This window comes from Carettochelys insculpta, chromosome 30 (genome assembly GCF_033958435.1).
Source record: "Carettochelys insculpta isolate YL-2023 chromosome 30, ASM3395843v1, whole genome shotgun sequence".
Classification (NCBI taxonomy): domain Eukaryota; kingdom Metazoa; phylum Chordata; order Testudines; family Carettochelyidae; genus Carettochelys; species Carettochelys insculpta.
Window position 1 is genome coordinate 3,967,410 of NC_134166.1, and position 7,703 is coordinate 3,975,112.

Genomic DNA, 7,703 nt, shown 5'->3' on the forward strand with positions numbered 1-7,703 from the left:
TTGGAGCCATTCACAGATCATAGACTCATCGAGCTGGAAGGGACCTCAGGAGGTCATCCAGTCCAGCCCTCTGCTTCAAGCAGGATCAACCCCCACTAAAGTCATCCCAGCCAGGACCTTGACAAGTCGGGACTTAAAAAGCTTTAGGGATGGAAAATCCACCACCTCCCCAGGCAACGTATTCCAGTGCTTTATGACCCTCCAGGTGAAGTAGTTTTTCCTAATATCCAACCTACTCTTCTCCTTCTGTAACTTCAAACCATTACTCCTTGTTCTGGAGCCTGCCACCCCTCAGAACAGTTTCTCTCCATCCTCTTTAGAGCTCCCCTTCAGGAAGTTGAAGGCTGCTATTAAATCACCCCTCAGCCTCCTCTTCCATAAACTAAACAAGCCCAAATCCCTCAGCCTATGCTCATAGGTCATGTGCTGCAGCCCCTGGGAATAGACTGAGAATAGACTGAAGACCAACGGTATCAAAAGTAGCTAACAGGATGGTCTGGTGGGTCAGGCAGAGAGATTTGTATTCTTGGATATGAAGGCACCATTTTAAAGAAGACAGTGGTTCATTCTCTACTTAAAGGTAGAACAAGAAGAACATAAGCAGACTAGCCCAGTGCCCTGTCTTCTGACAGTGGCTAACGCCAGATGAAATGAAGAGAACAGGTATTCATTGAGTGATCCCTCCCCTGTCGCCCATTCCCAGCTTCTGACAAATACCATCCCTGCCCTGCCTGGCTCATAGCCATTGAGGGACCTGTCCAGGAATTTATCAGGCTCTTTTTTGAACCCTCTGATAGTCTTGCCCTTAACAACATCCTCTGGTGAGGAGTTCCAGAAGTTAACTGCATAGTGTGAAGAGATACTTCCTTTGGTTTGTTTTAAAGCTGCTACCTATTAAATTTTTTGGTGGCCCTAATTCATGTGTTATGGCAAGGAGCAAAGCACTCTTCTTTATTTACTTTTGCCCGCATCAGTCATGATTTTACAGACCTCTCTCATCCCTCCTGAGTCATTTTTGCTGCCCTTTTCTAAAATGTTCCAGTGCCAAGCCATCTTCTTTGAGATGGGGTGACCACCTCTGCATGCAGTTGTCAAGATGTGGGCATACCATAGATTTTCCTAGGGGCAATAAGATATCCTCTGTTTTATTCTTTACCCCTTTCTTGATGATTCCTAACATTGTTTTTTTAACTGCAGTTGCACATTGAGTGGATGTTTTCACACAACTATCCACAATGACTCCAAGATCTCTTTCTCTGGAGTGGTAAGAGGTAATTTAGTCCCCGTTATTTTATACAGATCGTTGGGGTTGTGTTTTCCAATGTGTATTACTTTGCATTTAGCAACTTTCAAATTCATCTGCCATTTTGTTGCCCAGTCACCTCGTTTTGTGAGAATGGTGTTAATCCCAAGCCAGGGTGATTGTAGTTAGTTGCTGTAGGAAAACCATTCTAAGTATAACACCTCTTGTCTCTCTAACTCTAAGGCTTGTCTACTCTTGGGGCTTTTTTGGGGGGGAAAAATCTTTTTCTGAGAAAACAGAATGTGGTGCGTTTACACTGCCATGCATGAAATGTCGAGATAAGTGGGTTTTTCCCTTGAAATAACAACTCCAGCTCTGTGAATGACCCTGCTCAAAGCAAGGGGCTGGACTCGATGACCTCGTGAGGTTCCTTCTAGCCCCAGGATTCTATGCATGACTTTTGACAACCCCTTTGGGGTCGAAATTGAATGCATATGAACAAAGCACAGCTATTACCGGCTTCTGGGAACGCTGCCTTTGCAATGCTGTGCCTGTGAACTGTGGCTGTAAGTGAGAACGCTACGTTTCCCCATGCTGTGGCTGGTGAACGTGAATGTTCTACTTTACTTGTTTCAACCTTGGGATGTGGACAAAAGTATTGTGGAAGAAACCCTGCAGTGTGGACCCAGCCCAGGAGGAGTTTTGCTCTGGGAGAGGGTCTGAGGGGAGCAGGGAGTCTCAATCAACGGAGGTTTTTAAGAATAGGTTGGACAAAATGCTCCTCAGGGAGGCTCTTGGTTCTCCGGCCCTGCCTCCAGTTCCATGCTTGTAAGTGACGGAGCTGCCTCCTAAGAGTGAATGAGCTTTCTGCTGCCTCCTGAGAGCTGGGGGCCACCTCCCTTTGCGGCGACAAAGGCTTTTTCACGCAGGGTGAAGTGGGCCTTTCGGTGAATCTGAATCTAATCTCCCTCGGTGACCTTAGACCCGCAGGAGCCTGAGGAGACAGAGGCCTGTTCTCCCGGCCAGAGGAGAGGGAGGGAGATGGGGCATTGGGGCCCCCTCCACGCCCCCTTCATCCCTTCCAGACAAAGCCTGGCCATAATTATCTCCCGCCCTGATGGGAATGGGTTTCAACAATGTTCTCCCAGGCGCCTGTGTCAGAGGAGCCCTCCACCCCCCCCCCCCCACCCTTCAAAGCTCAGTGGATCAGTTACAACGTTCCCCCTCCTCCCCCCAGATTTTAATTAAATTTCACTCTGAAATTGATCTATCACTGCTTCCCATGTGGAGGCGCGCGGGGGGAGGGGGGTGCTCTAAAGTGAAGCCACATCAGCCGGTTCTCCCAGCTGTATATTCTTGGTGGGAGGTCGCCATTGGCAGCCCTGCCGTCTCGTACACTGGGACTGAATCCTGATCACCAGCACCTCCCCTGTTTCCGTTAGCTCTCCCTGCGCCTCAGTGCATGGGGATGGACAGACGCCCCTTTAGAGTGACCAAGTCGCTTTGGCCCCACGTGGCACCGCTTTCAATGCAAATACTCTGTCCAGTCCCAGTCCCAGTCTAGAGCATCTCTCTGAGCCCAGCTCCCTGCCAGGGTTCCCTGTAAGCTGGCTGCTTGGACAGCCACCCAGGACAGACTCAAATGCTGCCCAGCTGATTAGCAGAGTGCCCGCAGCTAGCTACAGCCGGCAGCGTGTGTTTCTATGGGTGGTGCACATCTGCACCTGCCTTGGTGCACATAAAATTTATTCCTCCCCAGATAGAAAAAAAATTAGGGGGGGGGGGATATTGCTCCCCACCTATGTAGCAACCAGCTAACAACACGGGGCTCTGAGCCTCTCCCATCTCCGAAGGTGAATGGTCCCCTAGCTCCTGTTGGCTCGTTAACCTGGGTCAAACGCTGCCCTCCTGCAGGAAGTGCAAATCAGCTTTCAGTAAGCACCGCCTGGCATGGCCCTTGCAAGAAGTGGGGGGATTGCTCTGTAAACAGCCACTCCCCAGTTGCAACCCATTCCTCCTTAACAGGTTGTTCACCGATTGGCAGGGCCTGTGAAAGGAGATGCATTCCTGGGGGGTACTATCTGTCTGATAACACAGGTCTAAGAACCTGCTGCCTTGCTAAAGACACCCCTAATACCCAAGAGACTGGCACCTGCTGAGATGCAGATGGAAAAATGTTTGCACCTCAGGAAGCACAAGACCTGCTCCACTTAGCAGAGAGCTAACTAATTTCATCTTGTGTCCAGCGGTCCCTCTAATTTTTCCATCTACATTGAATAAATTTTGTGGTGTGCACTGAGGTATGTCTCGATGTGCACCATCCATAAAAACCCAGGCTGCTGGCTGTAGGCGCTCTGCTAATCACCTGGGCAGCACCAGAATCTCCCCTGGGCAGCCACCCAAGTGCTCAGCTTATAGGGAATCCTGGCTATTTTTGGCCCAACAGCACAATTATCCTAATTTTACAGATGGCGAAACTGAGGCAGAGGATGACACTTCTATTTGCCCCAAGGGCATGCAGCCAGTCAGTGGCAGGGCCAGGCACAGCCCTGTCTCCCAGCCCCTTGATCTTCCCAAACCTTAGTATAGAATCCGAACTGTCTGACTGCCTAACCACTAGTCCATGCTGCCATCTGAGACCCAAGCCTGATGGGGGCAAAGTTAAGGCTGGGAAAACCAGTGGGGATGAAATCAGAATTTTCCCCCTGTCCCAGACTTCCAATCAAAATGACTCTGAAATATTTCTGTGGACTCACGAGCACAGAGTGGTTAACTCGCCCCTGCCCTTGTGATGCAAGTAATGTCTTCTCTTCGCTTTCAAAGGAGAAGACATAGGAGTTGTCAACTCTCCTGGGAGAGACTGGCTGGATTCTGCCAATTGTTAGAGGGATTCAAGGTGAGGGGCAGCACTCAGAGTTTGAGGAGCTTTTTGGATCTGAACCTGCAAATGCTTGGAAGGATTCATGAGCCAGAGTGTTAGAAATCAGGACACCCGGGTTCCCTTCCCAGCATTGCACCATGTCATGAAAACAGGGCTCCTGGAATGCCTGTGACTCCTCTTTTGGGGTGCTGGCTGGAACTGAGACTCAGGGGATCACAGAGAGTCTGTTTTTGGGGTGCAGGATGTTGGGGTCCCTTCTCCATCCTGCACTGAGATGTTAACAGAATCCCCACAAATCTGCCCCAATGGCACAGGATACGGGCTAGGCCAGGCCTGCCAATGGGGGAGGCGGGATGGCAAAGAGGGCAGTTGCCCCAGGGCCTGGTGTTTCAAAGGGGCCAGAACTTGGAGCTTGGCCACTGCTGCTTTGGCAGCTGGAGCTCCAGGGCCCTTGAAATGCTGCAATCACACTGCTCTGCATGGTTGGGGGAGGGCCAGCCCCGTGGTCCAAGTGGTGTTAAGGGCTGACTGTCATATGTCCCACCCCTTTCACCTTTGGCCCCTCCCCTGCCAGGGCACAGAGCTACCCTCCCGCCAGCCCCAGGACCTATGGTGGCCATCAGCCCTCCTGGGCTAGCCTCTGTGACCCAAACTCCTGGGTTTGCTTCCCTGCCCTGCCTCATTGTGCTGTCCTTCCCTGGCTCCTGCTCTGCCTTCCCGTCTTTGGGCCCATGCAGAGGGGCCGGTGGCACAGCCCAGTTTAAGATCAGCCCCCCTGGGTCAGACCACAGGTCCATCTAGCCCAGGATCCTGTCTTCCGACAGAGGCCAATGCCAGGTGTCCCAGAGGGAATACACAGAACAGGGAATCATTGAGTAATTCTTCCCTGTAGCCCACTCCCAGCCTCTGACAAACAGAGGCCAGGGACACCACTGATCATGGCTAAGCCTACACTGACGATTTACTGCACAGTAACTTTCTGTCTCGAGAGTGTGAAACCCCCTGCCCCCACCCCGGAGCACAGCAATTTCCCAGGCTATGTAATGCACCAGTGTAACTCAGGTGCAGTGCTGGGAACCACACGCCCTGTGCTGTTCACGTTCCCCTTGTGGAGGTGGTTTACCTAGATCACAGAATCCTAGGGGCTGGAAGGGACCTCAGGGGGTCATCTTGTCCAGTCCCCTGCTTCAAGCAGGATCAACCCCACTAAGTCATCCCAGCCAGGACCTTGTCCAGCCGGGACTTAAAAACCTCAACCGATGGAGAATCCACCACCTCTCTAGGCAACACATTCCAGCGCTTCACCACCCTCCTGGTGAAGTAGTTTTTCCTAATATCTAACCTAAACCTCCCCCTGTTCACCTTCAGACCATTACTCCTTGTTCTGCCATCTGACACCACTGAGAACAGTTTCTCACCCTCCTCTTTAGAGCTCCCCTTCAGGAAGTTGAAGGCTGCTATTAAATCACCCCTCAGTCTTCTCTTCTGTAAACTAAACAAGCCCAAATCCCTCAGCCTCTCCTCATAGGTCTTGTGCTCCAGCCCCTTGATCACTTTTGTTGCCCTCCGCTGAAGCTGCTCTAGCAAATCCACGTCCTCTTTATACTGGGGGGGGGCCCAAAACTGGACACAATATTCAAGCAGTGGCCTCACCGGTGTCGAACAGAGGGGAATAACTACTTCTCTAGATCTGCTTGAAATGCTCCTCCTAATGCACCCTAGACCAGTGTTTCTTAACCTATGTTCCACAGAACCCTAGTGCTCCGCAACCAACTCGCAGGTGTGCCGCAAGCATTGGGCAAAATAATACCAAGTTTTACAATAAATAACCATTTTACGGTGATAACAGTCATGGAAAATATCACAACAGGATTTTACTTCCACGTCCCCCAAGAGCAGCAGAAGTCTGGCAACACAGCAAGGCTGGCTAACATTGTGCGAGCGTCCCCCTCCTCTAATCGTCTATTGCTTCGGCATTGTAGCAGCTAGCAGGGCCCTGAGGTACAGGTCTATAGCTTCTGTTATTAAAGCCAGAAACGATGGTACTACTTCATGGTTACGATACCTGAGTGAACGGCTTCATTTGGTTTTCGCTGGCTAGGTTGCTGTTTGGGGTTTTTTGGTCTGACAACAATTTTCTAAAGACACTTTTCATAGGTGTTCTGCATTAAAAATATTGTTTGGTGTTCTGTGGTCTCAAGATAGCTTAAGAAACACTGACCTAGAGCACCAGTGCTTCTGCTTTAGCCGTGCTGCCAGGTCAAAGCACGACCGTAGCTGTGCTTTGAGGTTTACAGTGTCGATCCGTTTAATCAGGCTCCTGCTCCACCAGCCAGCCTGCATCAGTGAGAATAATAGCCCCAGTATGTGTCAGCTGCAGAGTTGTGTCTTGGCCCAGTTCAGCAGTGCGGGAAAATGCCCGGGCAAGGAACATGGGCACAAGTTGCTGGCGTGCTCCAGGTCGGCAAGGTAAGTTAATGACGTGCTGTGTAATCAAAGGATGGGGGGTGTCCCTCATTAGGCAGGGTTGCTGGGGGACTGGGCCTGCCAAGGGAATGGTCATGCATGGCAGAATCCAGGGAATTTCCAACCCAGGACAGGTGAAAGAGCCGGATAGTGACGGTGGTGGGTGGGCTGTGACTGGAGCCAGGGTGGCCAAAAGTTGCCTACGTGTTCCCAGCCTGACATGCACCCAGGCCCATAGGGCACGATCCCACGTGTGCGCCCACAGAGTACTGGCAGAGTGTGTGCAACACACACACACACACACACCGCACCCCGGCGCGGCACGTGCCTCGCAGCGAGAGAGACACAAACACGTGTCGACAACAGGGCTGGACAGACAAAACACACAAAAATAAAGACACACGGTTGTGTAGGCACACACGCATGGAGCAAATATATACACAGCCACAACCTGCACACCCACATTCCTGTGGGCATATTGCACATCACACACATGCCAATTACACACATGCTGTCCCATCCCCCTCCAAACCCCAGCCCTCATCAAAGTCCCACACACAATCAGTTGCACAATGGGCTCACGCCCTGCACATCCCAACAGACACATGGGTGCAAAACTCACATTCAAATAACTATACACCAGACACACGCCCTCTGCACTGCAATCCTCCCAACCGCAGGCGCGACACCCTCCCACCCAGGAAACAAGCATGCACACGCCCTGACAACGCAGCCACCATCTCCCCGCTGCTGCGGAGCCTGAGTTTGCTGTCACTTGCCCTGGCTTTTGCCTTGGCCTGGCTCCCTTGCCTGCAATGGAGTCAGAACCGGTTTACCCCAAAGTGACTGAGATCAGATTCCAGTTCCAGCTTTGCTGCTCACCCAGGTTCCCTGTAAGCTGAGCGCCCGGGCGGCCACCCAGGAAACATTCAAATGCCACCCAGCTGCCTAGCAGAGTGCCCACAGCTGGCAGCATGTTGATACAATTGGTGCACATCTGTACAGGCCTTGGGGCCCGTAACAACATTTATTCCGCACAGGGATGGAAAAAAAATCAGCAGTAATATTGGCGCATGCTGCAAGAAAAACGCACCAGCAGCGAGTTGGGTCAGC